General features: G+C 42.2%; 1 protein-coding gene across 1 annotated transcript in view; it reads left to right on the forward strand.

Moving 5' to 3' along the window:
• The window catches only part of NIBAN3 (niban apoptosis regulator 3), an 828,390-nt gene that overhangs the window by 759,524 nt on the left and 53,261 nt on the right, over positions 1-15,605 (forward strand). The gene's annotated exons all lie outside the window — the stretch shown is intronic.

A 15,605-nucleotide genomic window follows, 5' to 3' on the forward strand; every position in this document is an offset into this window, starting at 1 on the left:
AGGTGGATGTGCTGTGTCACACCATAGGTGATCTGTGATGTTGTCACAGGCTATTGCTTCCATGTGATAGGCCTAGATGAAGGTAAAACAGTGCATACTGCCTTTCATGATCTGCCCTCAGGATTTAATACAATTCTCCATGCAGGTATCATTGAGAAACCCTCCCAGCTGGGGATTAACCCTTACATCAGTAGATGGATAGCCAATTGGCTCACCAACAGAACACATACTATGAAAGTTGGTGAATCAATCTGTACCAGTAGAGCTGTCACAACTGACAAAAAAACAGGGATCTGTGCTTGGGCCTTCACTGTTTAGACTCTATTTCTTGACAGTTCAGGCTAAAGTACATGGCCTTTGCCTTACCAAGTTTGCTGATTCTTGCATATTGGATGCAAACATTGAGTCCACCAATGATGATAAAATAGTACAGGAGGAGCTAACACAGACAAATGAATGGGGACAAAGGCACAAAGTCTACAACTAAATGTAGAAATGTGTCTTGTTTATGTTATCCATCTGAAAATTGAAATTTCATGTTAATCACAGCATTGGCAACAGTCCTGCATCCTGATGCCAGCATTGGGAACACATGTAGATAGCAGTCTGAACTTTGACCACCAAGTGTCCCCACTGGTATTGAAAGCCTATGTTGTGCACACCATATGTAAAGCCATCATATGCAGATCTTAGGATTGTATGACAGCACTGTAGTCAAACCTCATCAGAACAGTAATGGACTATAATGCCCTCTTTGGAGTGTACCTCAGTAGACACATGCAGCAGTTGGAGAGACCACGGGGCTTTCTCAGTAAGATTACACAGGGCCTAAAAATCATGCCATGATTTATGTGGATACAGTTAAAGCCATGTCAATGTAATCTGTCTGGTGTAGGATGAGGGTGCTGTTTGCCTGGCCTCCAGGTCACTGTCTGACCCTGCCTTGGTGGGAGTACTGCATATCCAAAAATCTGATATAGTTGATGACATCAGCAGTGTCTGTTTAGGAGAATATCATAATAACAGTGTCCCACATCCTGGTGTAAAATGCTCTCTGTAATGTAAAGCAAGAGCTCACACACCCACACTGTGAGAATAGAACTCCTACCTATCTAACTACACAGTCCACAGAACTCAGTACATTATGCAAGTGCCATGGCACAAGTCTGACTTAGAATGTGTCAGACAACACTTTATAGCTGATGACATCATCAGTGTCTATTGAGGAGAATATAACAGTGTCCCACATGCTAGTGTAAAATGCAGTCTGTAATGTGAAGCGCACACACACACACACACACACACACACACACACACACACACACACACACACACACTGTTGACTGCAGTGAAAATAGAACCCCTACCTATCTAACTACACAAACTACAAAACTCAGTATTTTATGCAAGCACCACAACACAAGTTTGACTTGGAGTGTGTCAGACAATACTTTATAGCTGATGACATCATCAGTGTCTGTTGAGGAGAATATAACAGTGTCTCACATGCTGGTGTAACATGCTCTCTGTAATGTCAAGCAAGTGCTCAGACACACACACACACACACACACACACACACACACACACACACACACACACACACACACACACACACACACACACACACACACACACACACACACACACACACACACCTGAGTGCAGTGAGAATAGAACCCCTACTTATCTGAGTACACAGACTACAGCACACAGTATTTTAAGCAAGTGCCACAGCACAAGTCTGACTTTTACATGACTGCAGGTGAACTTATAGTAAATGACATCAGCAGGCCATGTGGGGGGCAAGATGTTGGGTGGGCTGCATGAAATGGATGTGTAGGCATCTGCAAGAATCAAAATACTGTCAAGCCATGATATTGGAGCAGTAACTGTGGAATACACACTTCTGCTTTTCTGTCTACAGAGACACACATACACACACCCAGTTGACTGCAGTCAGAACAGAACCCCTACCTATTTAAATACACAGACTACAGAACACAGTACATTACACAAGCACCATGGCACAAGTCTGATTTTCACACTTTTCTGAGATTTAAAAAAGTTCAGTTACAGACTTGCTGTTCTTGAACTGTTTGTAAGTTTCTGTGAGGCCATTTTTTGCTTGGGCTAAAGGGAAGTCTCTCTGTTGATCAGTGGCAGTGAAAAACATTGAGCAGCCTGCCTGCCCCTGTGGGAGTGGTTACTGACTTGAAACTGTAGTTTTATTGGCCATTTTGGGTCAATTCCAAAACTCCTTCATTTTCCTCTCTTAAAACCTGGTTGCCTCGTGGTTTTGGCATCTTTTCAGGCTTGTTGGCTGTTGGTGAAGCACCCACCAAGAGGAGAAAACACTGAGAGAAGAAAGGAGCCACTTTTGAGATTTTAAGTATTTTTCCTCTGTTTATTTGCTAAGTTTTTCTGCATAGCCGCCTATTTTGAGCATTTTCTGGCTTGTTAAACTTGATTTCTGCATTAGTAACTGTATTTAGAGCACAACCTAGAGCTGTTTACTGAATTTCCTGTTTGCACTTATTTTTAAAATCGTTTTTCTCAAAACATGCATTTTATCTGTCTTTGGCCTAGCACTCTTGTATGGGGTCATTTACTACACTGTTATAACTTGTTGATACTTGTGAACCTCTGCTATCTCTGAAAAAAACAAAAAAATCTTGCTTTTCCCACTTTTCTGAGATTTAAAAAGTTCAGTTGCAGGCTTGCTGTTTTTGAACTGTTTGTAAGTTTCTGTGAGGCCATTTTTTGCTTGGGCTAAAGGGAAGTCTCTCTGTTGATCAGTGGCAGTGAAAAACATTGAGCAGCCTGCCTGCCCCTGTGGGAGTGGTTACTGACTTGAAACTGTAGTTTTATTGGCCATTTTGGGTCAATTCCAAAACTCCTTCATCTTCCTCTCTTAAAACCTGGTTGCCTCGTGGTTTTGGCATCTTTTCAGGCTTGTTGGCTGTTGGTGAAGCACCTACCAAGAGGAGAAAATGCTGAGAGAAGAAAGGAGCCACTTTTGATATTTTAAGTATTTTTCCTCTGTTTATTTGCTAAGTTTTTCTGCATAGCCGCCTATTTTGAGCATTTTCTGGCTTGTTAAACTTGATTTCTGCATTAGTAACTGTATTTAGAGCACAATCTAGAGCTGTTTACTGAATTTCCTGTTTGCACTTATTTTTAAAATCATTTTTTTCTCAAAACCTGCATTTTATCTGTCTTTGGCCTAGCACTGTTGTGTGGGGTCATTTACTGCACTGTTATAACTTGTTGATACTTGTGAACCTCTGCTATTTCTGAAAAAAACTAAAAAAATCTTGCTTTTTTCCCACTTTTCTGAGATTTAAAAAAGTTCAGTTACAGGCTTGCTGTTCTTGAACTGTTTGTAAGTTTCTGTGAGGCCATTTTTTGCTTGGGCTAAAGGGAAGTCTCTCTGTTGATCAGTGGCAGTGAAAAACATTGAGCAGCCTGCCTCCCCCTGTGGGAGTGGTCACTGACTTGAAATTGTAGTTTTATTGGCCATTTTAGGTCAATTCTAAAACTCCTTCATCTTCCTCTCTTAAAACCCACTTTTGCGCGGTTTTGCGCATTTTTGTGCATAGTGCAACAGCGGGCAGCGCCGCCTAATTGGGTTTAAACTATTCCTGGCTCCACAAAGTCTGCTTTTCACTTTTTCCCTTAGAACTGCTCTATCTCTCAATTTAAACACCATATTCTCATTCTAAGGCCCTTCACTGGTCCAATTAAGTAATCCTACAAGTTAGCACTATTAAACCATAAGCACTACTTACTCTTATACTCTCTACAATTACCCTGTCCTCTATTGGTCCGTCTTAAATTCAGTTTCCCTATATCACTCTAGCATGTCCAAAGGTCAGTCAATGGTTTCCTCTCCAGTCCAGCTGGTGAATCTGGGAATTTTGAGGCAATGTTACAACTGTCTCATGTACACGGACAACCCTCTCCTCCTCCAAGCAGGTTCAAATATATGTGAGAGATGCAACTATTTAGCCAAACTGGAAGCTGAGCTCTCTCATCTCAAAACTGGTGTAACCAGTCAGGAGGAGAAGGTAACCTCACACAACACAATTCCAGTATCACATAGTCCCACCACATCAGTGAACCAAACACATAAATACACAAAAACATACTAGGAGGCTCTAAATAAAAATCTACCTAAGCAACAGAGACCTCCAAAGCAGACATCCAAGCAAACGCTACCTCAAAACAAAACACGCACAACACATAGCCCACAAAGTCAGTGTGCCAAGCAGCCACAGCCCTTAAGGCTGAATAACACATCTGATACTCTTGTAATAGGTGACTCTATTGTCAGACACACTGATGTCCCGCTCACCAGACTGAATAAAGAGAAGGTCACGGTGAGCTGCCTGTTGGGTGCTAGGATCCGCCACATATCGCAAGCACTCAGGTCACTCCAAAGCAAATACAAATATGACTCTGTCATTGTACATGCTGGTGTGAATGACCTGAGTCGTACCTCCCTGGACTACATGAAAAGAGACATAGAGGAGCTCTCTGATCATGTAGCCCAGGTTGGTATGACCCTGACCTTGAGCAGCATCTTACCCTCACCTAGAATGATGCCACAGTACAAAGACAAAATGATCGATTTTAACAATTGGCTAAAATTTTGGTGTCATTCAAAGGGGATCCAGTGTCTGTCAGCCTGGGATGACATGCTCGACAAGCCACGTTGCTTCACTAGGGATGGCTTGCACCTGTCACCACTGGGCTTTCGGATATTGGCAAAGGCTCTTGCCACCCCATAGTGCCTTTTTAGGCAAGGCTCAAAAGTCAAACCCACCCCATAGACAGCACAAGGAACAAGAAACTAAGGGTAATGCTGCTAAATGCCAGAAGTCTTAACCTCAAGATGCACGCACTCAAGCTCTCCTCAGTATGGAGAACATCGATATCTGTGCAGTGACAGAAACCTGGTTCAAGGCTCCAGAGAGCACCCCAGCACTACCAGGCTATACCTCATATCATGCTTTTCGCCCCAAAACCCAGACCGAACCACAAAAGGAGGGGAGTTTCCATATTTATCAAGGATATCCACACCTCCAGGTTTGTGGCATTGCATGAAGTATCGAAGACCATCCATGTGCAACTAACAGTGGGCAAGACTGCTTTTCAGTTTATAGCATCCTACAGACCACCCTCTCAAAGTCAGGAATCCCACTCGGCTTTCCTGAAAACATTGGAGAACATGAAGATCTCTCCGAACACCATTATATTGGGTGACTTCAACTACCCAAACATTGACTGGGAGCAGTACTCAAGCCCCAGCACCTTAGCCCAAAGGTTCCTGGAAATTATAAACTCAAATGCTATGGAACAACTAGTCACCACTCCCACAAGAGGGGACAACATACTAGACCTGATCATTACCAACATGGGGACTCTATGCTCCACACCAGAAGTATATCCCTCATTGGTAAGATCAGACCATAAATTAATTTCACTGGATGTCCACATCTCGACCCCACCCCATTCCCAGAAAACCACAGTGAAAAACTTCTCAAAAGCGAACTTCTCACTTCTCAAAACCAAAGTGGAATCCTTTCCAAGGCCAATACAGGTCAAAGGTGCAATTAGCAGTTCAACACCACAAATGCGGATATACTAAGCACTAAGTCAGCATGCACCCTGGGCATCAGACACACAGCTTATGTATCCCCGAATCCAAAAGATAGAAAACAGGGATATGGCACAGTTATCAACAGTTGCACAAGGTGTTGTGGGGGAGGGGGCAGGAAGCCTATGCTGACACAAAAGGTCGGTGAGTGTGTGTGAGTAAGAAAGAGAAGCAGGCAGACATTTGGATAAACCATCAAATGGCCAGTGAGACAAAATGAGTAGCTGTTGTTGTGTGTCTGTAGGGATCCTCCAGGCAAAATTGGTGTGTGAATGTCTGCATGAACACAGTCAAACTCTGTGCTGGCGCTACATCTTGGTATGTCAGACAGGTGTGAGCCATGCATGGCAGAGGTGGCAGTTCATCATTGTCATCCACAAGCACAATAACTGGCTCTGCCATGAGCTGCACTGGTATGTCCACACCCACAGTCAGATGCACTGCTGTTACCTGAACATTACTGATGTCTGCTTAATGAGCTTCCTTCACAGGGATGCCCAGGACCATGACCCCATGGCCTGCCATGTCTGGGTGTGGACAGCACACTCCCTGATGGAGCAGCAGAAGTACTGCCACTATGAAAGGGTGATTGGGCATGACCACGTTGGCTGACAGCAGATGATGTGGCTGCCCTACACACATGAGGATGCCATTCCTCTTTCAGCAGATGTCCCATCATAGACAGTGTTCCATTCATTACAGACACCCCTCTGTCCATCACAGACACCCCTCATTCCAACATGTCATTCATCCTATCCATTGAATTGGCAACACAGTGGAGTCAGTCATGCATGTCAGACTGTGCCACATCTACAACTCTGCGTATTTGTCTGGAGTGCCTATGGGAACATGCCTGTGCCTCCATGATGGCCCTAAACATACACTGACTGGCACAGGAAAATACACCTGCACCAAGTGGAGGAGGGACAGCAGGCCCCCTTCGAGCACCCCTATCAACCCTCCTGCATGGCACCTCACCCACACTTTGGCTACAGTCAGAGTCAACAGGCTCTGAAGCAGCAGTAGCCACACTTCCCTGATCAGTGGCCTCAACCTTTACCTGTTCAATACTTGAGGGCTCACTGGAATGGATAGGCATATGCTTACTGGCTGCATCTGATGGAATTGTAGGGGATGGCTATATGGCAACATCAGTGTCAGATTCAACCTCTGTACCTCCCACCGACTGTGCCTCACTTTGACCACCATCATCATCATAGTATGCTGATGCACTGACATCAAGTGGCAGAGGGCCCAAACTCCCACTGTCATGATCACCTGTGATAAAAAGCAACAAAATAGGAAAAAATAATACCTACACTACTATAGTCCAATATATGCTAACAAATGAACAGTGCTGCCACTATTACAGACAGTACAGCAATGCAAACAACAGGCCTGATATCAACAGCACACACTAAAATATTTCTTTAAATTGCTCAGCTGTACTGACATAAAATGGTTGGCTTACCATCTGCAGATGAGATACTCCTCTGCAATCCAGATAGTCCTGGAAGAAGTTAAGCAAGAGGTAAGGGCAACATCTTCACAATTAACAGTAACATGGGGGGTAATAATTTACCCCTTTATATAACCATTAACTATACTTTCAACAAGAACGTGGCCGACAACTTCAACCTAAGCTAATCCCCCCACAAAAAAAGACTTGTGACACAGGAGTAACTTATTAATTTCAGTTTGCTTTACTATACAACAGTATTCAAGTGCTGAGATACCAAAGCCTACCTGGAAACTCCTCCTGTGACTTGTTTGCTGTCTCTGAAACTGTTGCTCCGGCATCCAGCACATGCTATACTGCACTCTCCTGGGAGCTGCTAGTACCCCTGATATTGGCCAGGAGCTCTTAATTGGGTATTAATCGTGGTTCCCTAGCAGGGCCTCCCCCAGTAACCATCTGGTCACAGCCCAATACAGCTGCTCTCCTTCAAGCAGATGTGGTCATGTTAGTGGCCCTGTGGTGCACCTGCTGGTATGTCCTGCCATAGCCACCCATGGCATTCACATCATCAACTATCTGGTACCATATCTGCATCCTACATGCCATATCTCCCAGTCTCCTTTCTAGGAGAAAAGCACCATGTTGCATAAAGGCATTGATTATCACCTGGTTCTCAGCATCAGTGAAGGGGGGGTCTCCAAGGATTGACATGACTGGGCGGCATACTTCTAGGTGTCCTAAAAGACAACAGAAGAATAATACACATAAGTACCACACAACTACAAAATAGCTGTTACCAGATACAATAGAAAAGGTAACCAGTCAGTATTATCCACTGGAGAAAAATAATACAGTGTAGAGAGATGAAATAAAAACAACATGCAGGATGCAAAACAAGGAGAGTAACATTTGCAACATATCCTCGTTTGTGCCATAACACTAACTCACCATTGCTCCCCCCAAAATAATAGTGTACTCTTGTTTGTGCCATAACAGTAACTCACCTTTGCTCCCACCAAAGAACAGTCTATCTTTGTTTGTGCCATAACAGTAACACACCTTTGCTCCCCCCCCCCCAAAAAGAACAGGAAAATGACACATTTTGCTAAGAAACCACCTCTGAAATTAATTATAGAAATGCTATCAAAGGAACTGTCCCTGAAACAGTTTTCATATTTATAATACATCATTCAGTTTTCATGTCTTGGCAATCATGTATACTTCTGCAATGGCTTGACAACCATGCCCATTCCATCAGTACACTTCTAAATAATGCATGCAGATAAAAGTGTAAAAGCCTTTGCTTCAGATTTTTGTTAAATACATTCCAGCATATCCAGTATGTAGCTGACAAAATGGAAGCATACCTTCTGAAGTTCAATACTCCTCTGTACAGATATAACCTGAAGAAATAGCATATGTGCAGTCTTCCAAACATAAACAAGTCTCCTCACCATCAGTTTGCCTAGCTACATGGTTGCCATTTTATATGGTGTAGATTCAGGGCTGTTAGAATAGTGAAGATGCAGTCAAGGTGTGAACTCATTAGAATTGCTGAATCCCAAATACTTGGATCTGTGTAGGAGATGTAAACATAGTACAGGCACTCACTCGTTGTTTCTGTTTAATAGATTGCAACTGTGAATGATCACTGGTAGGGAGAAGGAAAACACAACAGCACTGTAGGCTGCCTTACTACCACTGGGTATATCAGGTTAGATTAACAAAGTGTTAGATGTAAGGTTGGAAATGTAAGTAAGCAGTACTCAATTCACAGGTTGTGTTCCTTAACATCCAACCTGGCCTTCATTTGTTGGCAACTGCATATGATATTATTTCCACTTAATATCCTCGCACATATTAAGGGCAATGATATATAATGGCTTGCCCACTGCATGTCTCAGATTACTGGTCAGATAACTAAAGAATGACCAACAAACACAGAAATGTAAGCAGAGCTATATATCTGCAAGCAATAATTATACAGGTTGTGTAATCACCAGGGGCACTACATCCAAAAATAATAAATGTACAAATAACAGTTGCATGGTTTGATATCACTGTATATGCTGTTGCAGTTCGTTGTGTGCATACTGAGTTCAGTTCTTTGCTACAAAGCTGTTTGTGTTGAAAAGAGGGATAAGGCACCCAGCCTGTGTTCTGAAGGTGCATTGGAGTAAGAGTTCAAATCCAGATCTATGTAGACATATCTGATGTGAGCCATCATTTTCTTGTGTGTATATCATCCATTGATTTTCCTCATTTCAACTACTTGCTCCTTTTTTCTTTTTCTCTGTTTCTGTCTTTATTTGTCTAATTGTTTTTTGGGGGGGCAGTATTTGGTGGTGTGGCGCATAGCACAATCACTGGAATGGAGGAAATGAATGTTGAGTTTGGCTGTGTTTATATCATTGCATGACGTGCAGTAGTGTGCAAACTGGACAACTGGACCCCCGCAGAAGCAGACAGGACCCAGACAGCCAAAAATAGAAACCAGATATATTCAATTAATACTATTGAGCATTGTGCAAACTTGCTAAGTGGATTACTGAAATAGGGAATGTCATGTAACTAGTCCTGTTGCAGCAGTTGTAAGTGTAGGGCTAGAGTACAGACAGTCCTGGTTCTAGGACAGGGTGTGCAACCTTTGTTTTACTTTTCCTGATATTGCAGTTTATAGCAATGAACTGCAACATGGACAAGTGTTATTTAAACCTTCTTGTGGCAACAGGTATAAGTGTAGGACAGACATACACATGGCTAGAACGTCCTAACCTCCTGTCCTTAAACAAGCTTACCCTAACCCACTCTATAGTATACCTACCTGACAAATGTCCAGCCATACACAACCTAGTACAAATATACCTCACCAACAGGACCCTGAGATCCTCCAACAATCTACTATTAAAAGTTACAAAATCCAACAACAGCTTTCGAGACTCTTTATTGTATTAACATCTGTAAACCATGGAACTCCATCCCTCAGAATATACTAAACACAATCAACCAGCACAGTTCAAAAACCTGCTAAAGATCCATCTAAATGACACCTGGTTATGCTCTTGCTCCTCACCAGGCTGAACTTACTTGACATTTCCCCACTTCTACCCACCCTCTTGATATTTTTCCACTTACTTCAGTGATGTACAGTTGATATAAAAAGTTTACACACTGCTGTTAAAATGCCAGGTTTTTGTGATATAAAAAAATGAGACCACAATAAATTATTTCAAAACATTTCCCACCTTTAATGTGACCTACAACCTGTACAATAAAAAACAAACAAATCTGTTAGGGGAAAAAATATGAAAAATAAAAAAGATGTACAATAAGCTGGTTGCATAAGTGTGCACACCCTTAAGCTAATACTTTGTTGAAGCACCTTTTGATTTAATTACAGCATTCAAAATAATTGCAGGTTATTGTATGTTACTGGACAAACATTAGTGAATAGTAATTCCATTGAATAGTATGCTGTCTTTCATTGTATACTATGCTTTCTTGATTATCTGTGTAATTCTTCTGATCTGTAAAATTTTGAGCTGTTATACTGTGTGTATTTTATGTGGAGCTTTTCTCCCCGGGCCTCCACTAAAAATGAGCAACTAACCCAGTTGGACTTCCCCAGTAAACAAATGTTAAATAAATGAATAAATAAATAAATGGTTCTGGGTTCTAATACAGTTTCCTCCATACACTTTTAATGTTGTTCCACTTCTCATTATAGTCACTCTCATTTATAACACTTCAGATAGTGGAGCTGATTTTAATTATATGTATGAGGGCTGAGACAGTAGTATTGTGTCAATTATTTAATTATTTATCTATGTATTATCGCATTTATTAGCAGATGTATGACTGTGAGTATACTTTGTACTATATTCCTGTAAGTATAATTCTGCTGTCTGGACTGGCATGGCCTTTGCATTTTTAACACACATACACAACTGCCTGTACATTCAATAACCTTGGAATTTTAATTGCAATTATGTAACGCATCACTGCTGCTCTCCGCTTACCATCGCACAAATGCATTGCTATGGGGTGCACACTGCTGAGCAATGCATTTGTCTGATGGTAAGTGGAGCTCAACAGTTTCAAACAGTGTGTACTCCAGTAAATATGATAAATGAAACTGGCAGAAAAGCATCAGTCTCCATTGCTCTAGATCTGTGGCAAACATGGCAGGCATTTGGTGGGAAGGTTCCAGGTTTGGGGCACAGACGTGGGGTGCCCAGGAGTCCAAGATTTTTATTGGATACCTAGTTAAGAACCACAGTGATAGGCTTCTGCAGGGGAATTGTTCTGGCACCCAGTATAAGTCGGAGGCTTGAGATAGTTTAACCCGGGCTGAATCCAGTGCAACCGATATCCTGCGCACTGCAGTGCAATGTAGGCATTGTTATAATGATCTACAGAAGAGGAAGAGGGATACATTCAACTGTTAGATTGAGGAATTTAGGACTGAGGACATCCCACACCTGTGTAAGTATCATCTACAGACAGGACTTGTAAGATTTAGAAGACTGACTATAGGCAAGACTGGTATGGTCTTCTGATCTGTTTTTTTCCACAGCTGCCAGTGACCAGGAGTGCAATGTCTGAACCCACAGGGCAAGATTGGTGAGGGTGAGGGAAGCACATGGTATGTATGCAGCAGAACAGTACTGTCATTGTTATATTAAAAGTTAAAGATAGATTTTTTGGTATTTTATAGAGTTGTATCAGACTGAACATGCATATCTCAACTGTAAAAAGAAGTCTGCGTGCATTAATCTATTGCACAAACCAAGAGTATAATATTAATCAGAGGTTGTGTGTTCAAATTTTACACTTCCCAACTGTACAATACTGTTAATTCTTCAATAATATTTAAATTAAAACCTCTCTAGCAGTGGCACAAATGTCTGCTGTAATCTTTAATTTGTGTAATTGGACTTCGCATATGTGCAATATATGCACATGTCAAGGATTACTTGCTGCAGTCTGTAGTATATTGTGCATCTATTAGGAAATGGTAGTCTTAAATGTAAAAGTTAAGATAATACAGTCAAATAAGTGTATTAATGCATTGCATGTGACATATGAAGGTACTAATCTTATCTCTTTTTTTCTCTCACCCAAACCTTTATCTCTATTTTTTATTTTATTTTATATTATTTATAAAAATATTTTTGTGTCATTTTGTATTTTATTTTATGAATATTTTTATTTTATGTAAAAAATTAATTTTTAATTTATTTTTATTTTATTTTTATTTTCATTTTTAATCTTATTACATGACATCGAAATGTGTCCATGTTATCCATGTGTACCACATCACTAAATACTCCACAGCACAGCGAGGTAGGCCTGTCCCACAGGATCTGCCTGCTTCCACTCCACTGACTCCAGCACCAATGCCCAGCACATCTGGGAGCCAACCTGGCAGCAGTGCCTCTGCTGCTCCTGCACTGCCTGCACCCTCAGGTAGTCCTGCCCTGAAGACTGGTCCAGTGGTATCCTCTGGGAGCAGTGGTGGAGGTAGTGATTTTATTGCCTGCACTGATCTGCCAGGGATGGTGCATAGGGTTGTGTGCATCACTGTTGGTGCATGCCTATGCTGGCTGGAGAGGCTGCTCTCCCTCATTTTGTATAGCATTAGGAGGAGGAGGAGATGTCAAGTAGTCCAGCCAGTGGAGGGGTGAAGTGACAGTGATGACAGTCCATTGGATAAGGACTTGATTTGCAATGTCACTCAGCTTGACGACAGTGGGTTCAGGATGTCTCCACCCTCACCCCAATCATGCTGTCCCCCAACCTTTTGTGTCCATCACTGTCCCTGTCTCTAGTCTTGTCTGTCTTGTCTGTCTGCAATTGATTCCTCACCTACATACCTTGCCTGACCCAGACATATCTAAGTCCCTTTCCTAGCATTCCTCTCTCTCTCTCTCTCTCTCTCTCTCTCTCTCTCTGAAATAAAAAAATAAATGGCACTTATGCCATGAAAAAAATCATCCCATACCTATCTCTCCATTTCACATGTGTCTTCTTCACACACTTGATTCGATCCAATTGTCTATACAACAAGATTATGTTGTGGTCACCCCTCTCTCTCTTGAGGTGGCAGTCCAAATTCAGTAAATATTTTGCACATATGTTCAGTTTATGCTGTTAATAAAATGTATAGCTGTGGTTCTTTCCTACTTCCCTCCAGCACATTCCTGTCCTGCTTTCCCTTTGTTCTTCCACCTGCTTGCTTCCAATTTCATTACTTTCCTATTCATCCCATTTTAACACCTTTAATCTGGTCAAAAAATAAAATCACACACACCACACATAAGTTGCTAGAGAAGCAATGGATCCCTTCACTTTTTGAGCTCCATGTTTGCGCAGAGGTGCGCATTGCCCAGCAATGGTGAGTGGTGGCAAACAAGTGTGGTTACCCATGTTCAATGCCAACACACAGCAACACACCTTATTTAAACACTTCATGTCACAGCATTATCACTCTGTAATTCAACCACACTACAAGATGTAATATCAAGTGTGTGCTAGGCAATGCACATCAATCTGGTAACATGTAGAACTACAACAATTGACACAAATGCCTTAAAAGCCTTATCTGCAAGGCTAGAGAAGGAATCAGCATGGACCATATCTGCAGGACATAGGTGACCTCTGACACACTTGACCCTACCCATTTTGTTTTTGTCAAGGGTAGATATTGCTTATTGAACCTTATGGACTTCTTGTATATGGACCCCAAAGACCTGGATTCAGAATAACAGGACATGCCACCTACGTTGAGTTATCCAAGGCCTTTGACATTATCCCCCATTCATGTGTGTTAGTGAGGATCTCCCATGTGGCAATTAAACCACACAGTAGTAGAGGGATAGGCAACTGACTCACTGATATAACACACACTCTCAGAGTTGGGAACTGCACCTCCACAGTAGCCACTTACCATTAGAATACCACAAAGATCTGTGCTGGGCCTTCAGCTGTTTGCAAACTACTTCCCTGAAGTGCAGACAGTGGTAGATGGCTTGTGGTTTACCTAGTTTACAAATGACAGCTAATTGGACACACTAATATAGAGTCCCCCTGTGATGGTAACATATTATGGAAGGGGCTGCCACATAAAAATGATTGGTGCCAAACTCACAGACTAAACCTTAAAGCATACAATGGCTTACTGTCCCCTTTGGCAATGAAGTACTCCTGCTAATTATGATATACATATCACCCCTCTAAGCTCAAACACAGTGTTGTGAGACTTGGGAACACATGTTGATAGCAATCTACAGTTTCATCACTATGTGTCTATAGTGGTGATGCACACACATTTTGCATTATGCACACCTTACATATGGACATTACATCTAAGACCAGGGTGATCATACCTTTGCTGTAGTCTATCCTTATAAGACCACTAATTGAGTACAATACTTCCTTCTGTCTCTAGCTCACCAGACACCTGCAGCAATTGGAGAAAACACAGGGTTGTACCTGGGAGACTCCAGGGCCACCAAACATGACACACATGGAAAGACTGAAAGATTTCTCAGTGTACTCGGTATTATGCAGGCTGCTGAGAGGTGACCTATGCCTACCCTAAAGAGCAGCCTCAGACCCTGCCCTACTGGAAATGCTGAACATCTGCAAATCAAATGGGACAAGAATAACTTGGCACAGGGTTCTCAGCCTAGCCTGCGACATAAACAGAACATGCTGGGGAGTCAGATGTATCCACCAATGACTCACACTACTGTGAAATAGGCTTTCACTGCATGTGAAGCAGTGATCCTCAATGACCCTATACATGCACAACCTTGACTATAGGTTGGGTGGTTATAAAGCCACTTCTGGGGTGTTACCTATGTCCTTCATGGACAGGGCAGTTTGTGCTGCTCATAAAATTGCTCTGCTAACAAAAACACCCAGCTGTGCTCAATAAGTGTACTTGTGTTTTTACACAGCTAGGCTTCTAAACACCATAGGGCCATTAGGCTAGTAGCCTCCTATGAACATATGAAGCTATGAGCTTATGCAGGCCTCCCAACATTTTGTCTCCCACATGGCCTGCTGATGTCATCACTATACATTCACCTGCAGTCTTATAGGTTCATAGGTTCATAGGTTCATGCTAGGCTATCTGCCCTGGGGCAATTATAAGCCTAGCCCGATTCTGTATGGCTTATGCCACCCCTTGATTTGAGTATACTGTGCCCTTTTTAAGGTTTTAGTTTACTGTGCCTCTGTCTAATAGTGACACAGGAGTAATCCCTGGGACAAACCTACAATCCCCCATCCACCTATCGAGATTCTTCTTGAAGAGATTCAGTGAGGTGCTCTGCCTCACATGAACTGGAATTCTATTCCAGAGCGAAGGGAGCCTCTGGGTTATGAACCTGTCCCTCCAGCAAGTTCTATTTATTTCTGTGCTGAGGTTCAAGTCCCTCGAGCATGTGGCTCTAAGGGATTTAGATTTACTGAGGTGG

Source organism: Protopterus annectens, chromosome 9.part0 (assembly GCF_019279795.1).
Source record: "Protopterus annectens isolate FY-2018-M chromosome 9.part0, PAN1.0, whole genome shotgun sequence".
Classification (NCBI taxonomy): Eukaryota; Metazoa; Chordata; order Ceratodontiformes; family Protopteridae; genus Protopterus; species Protopterus annectens.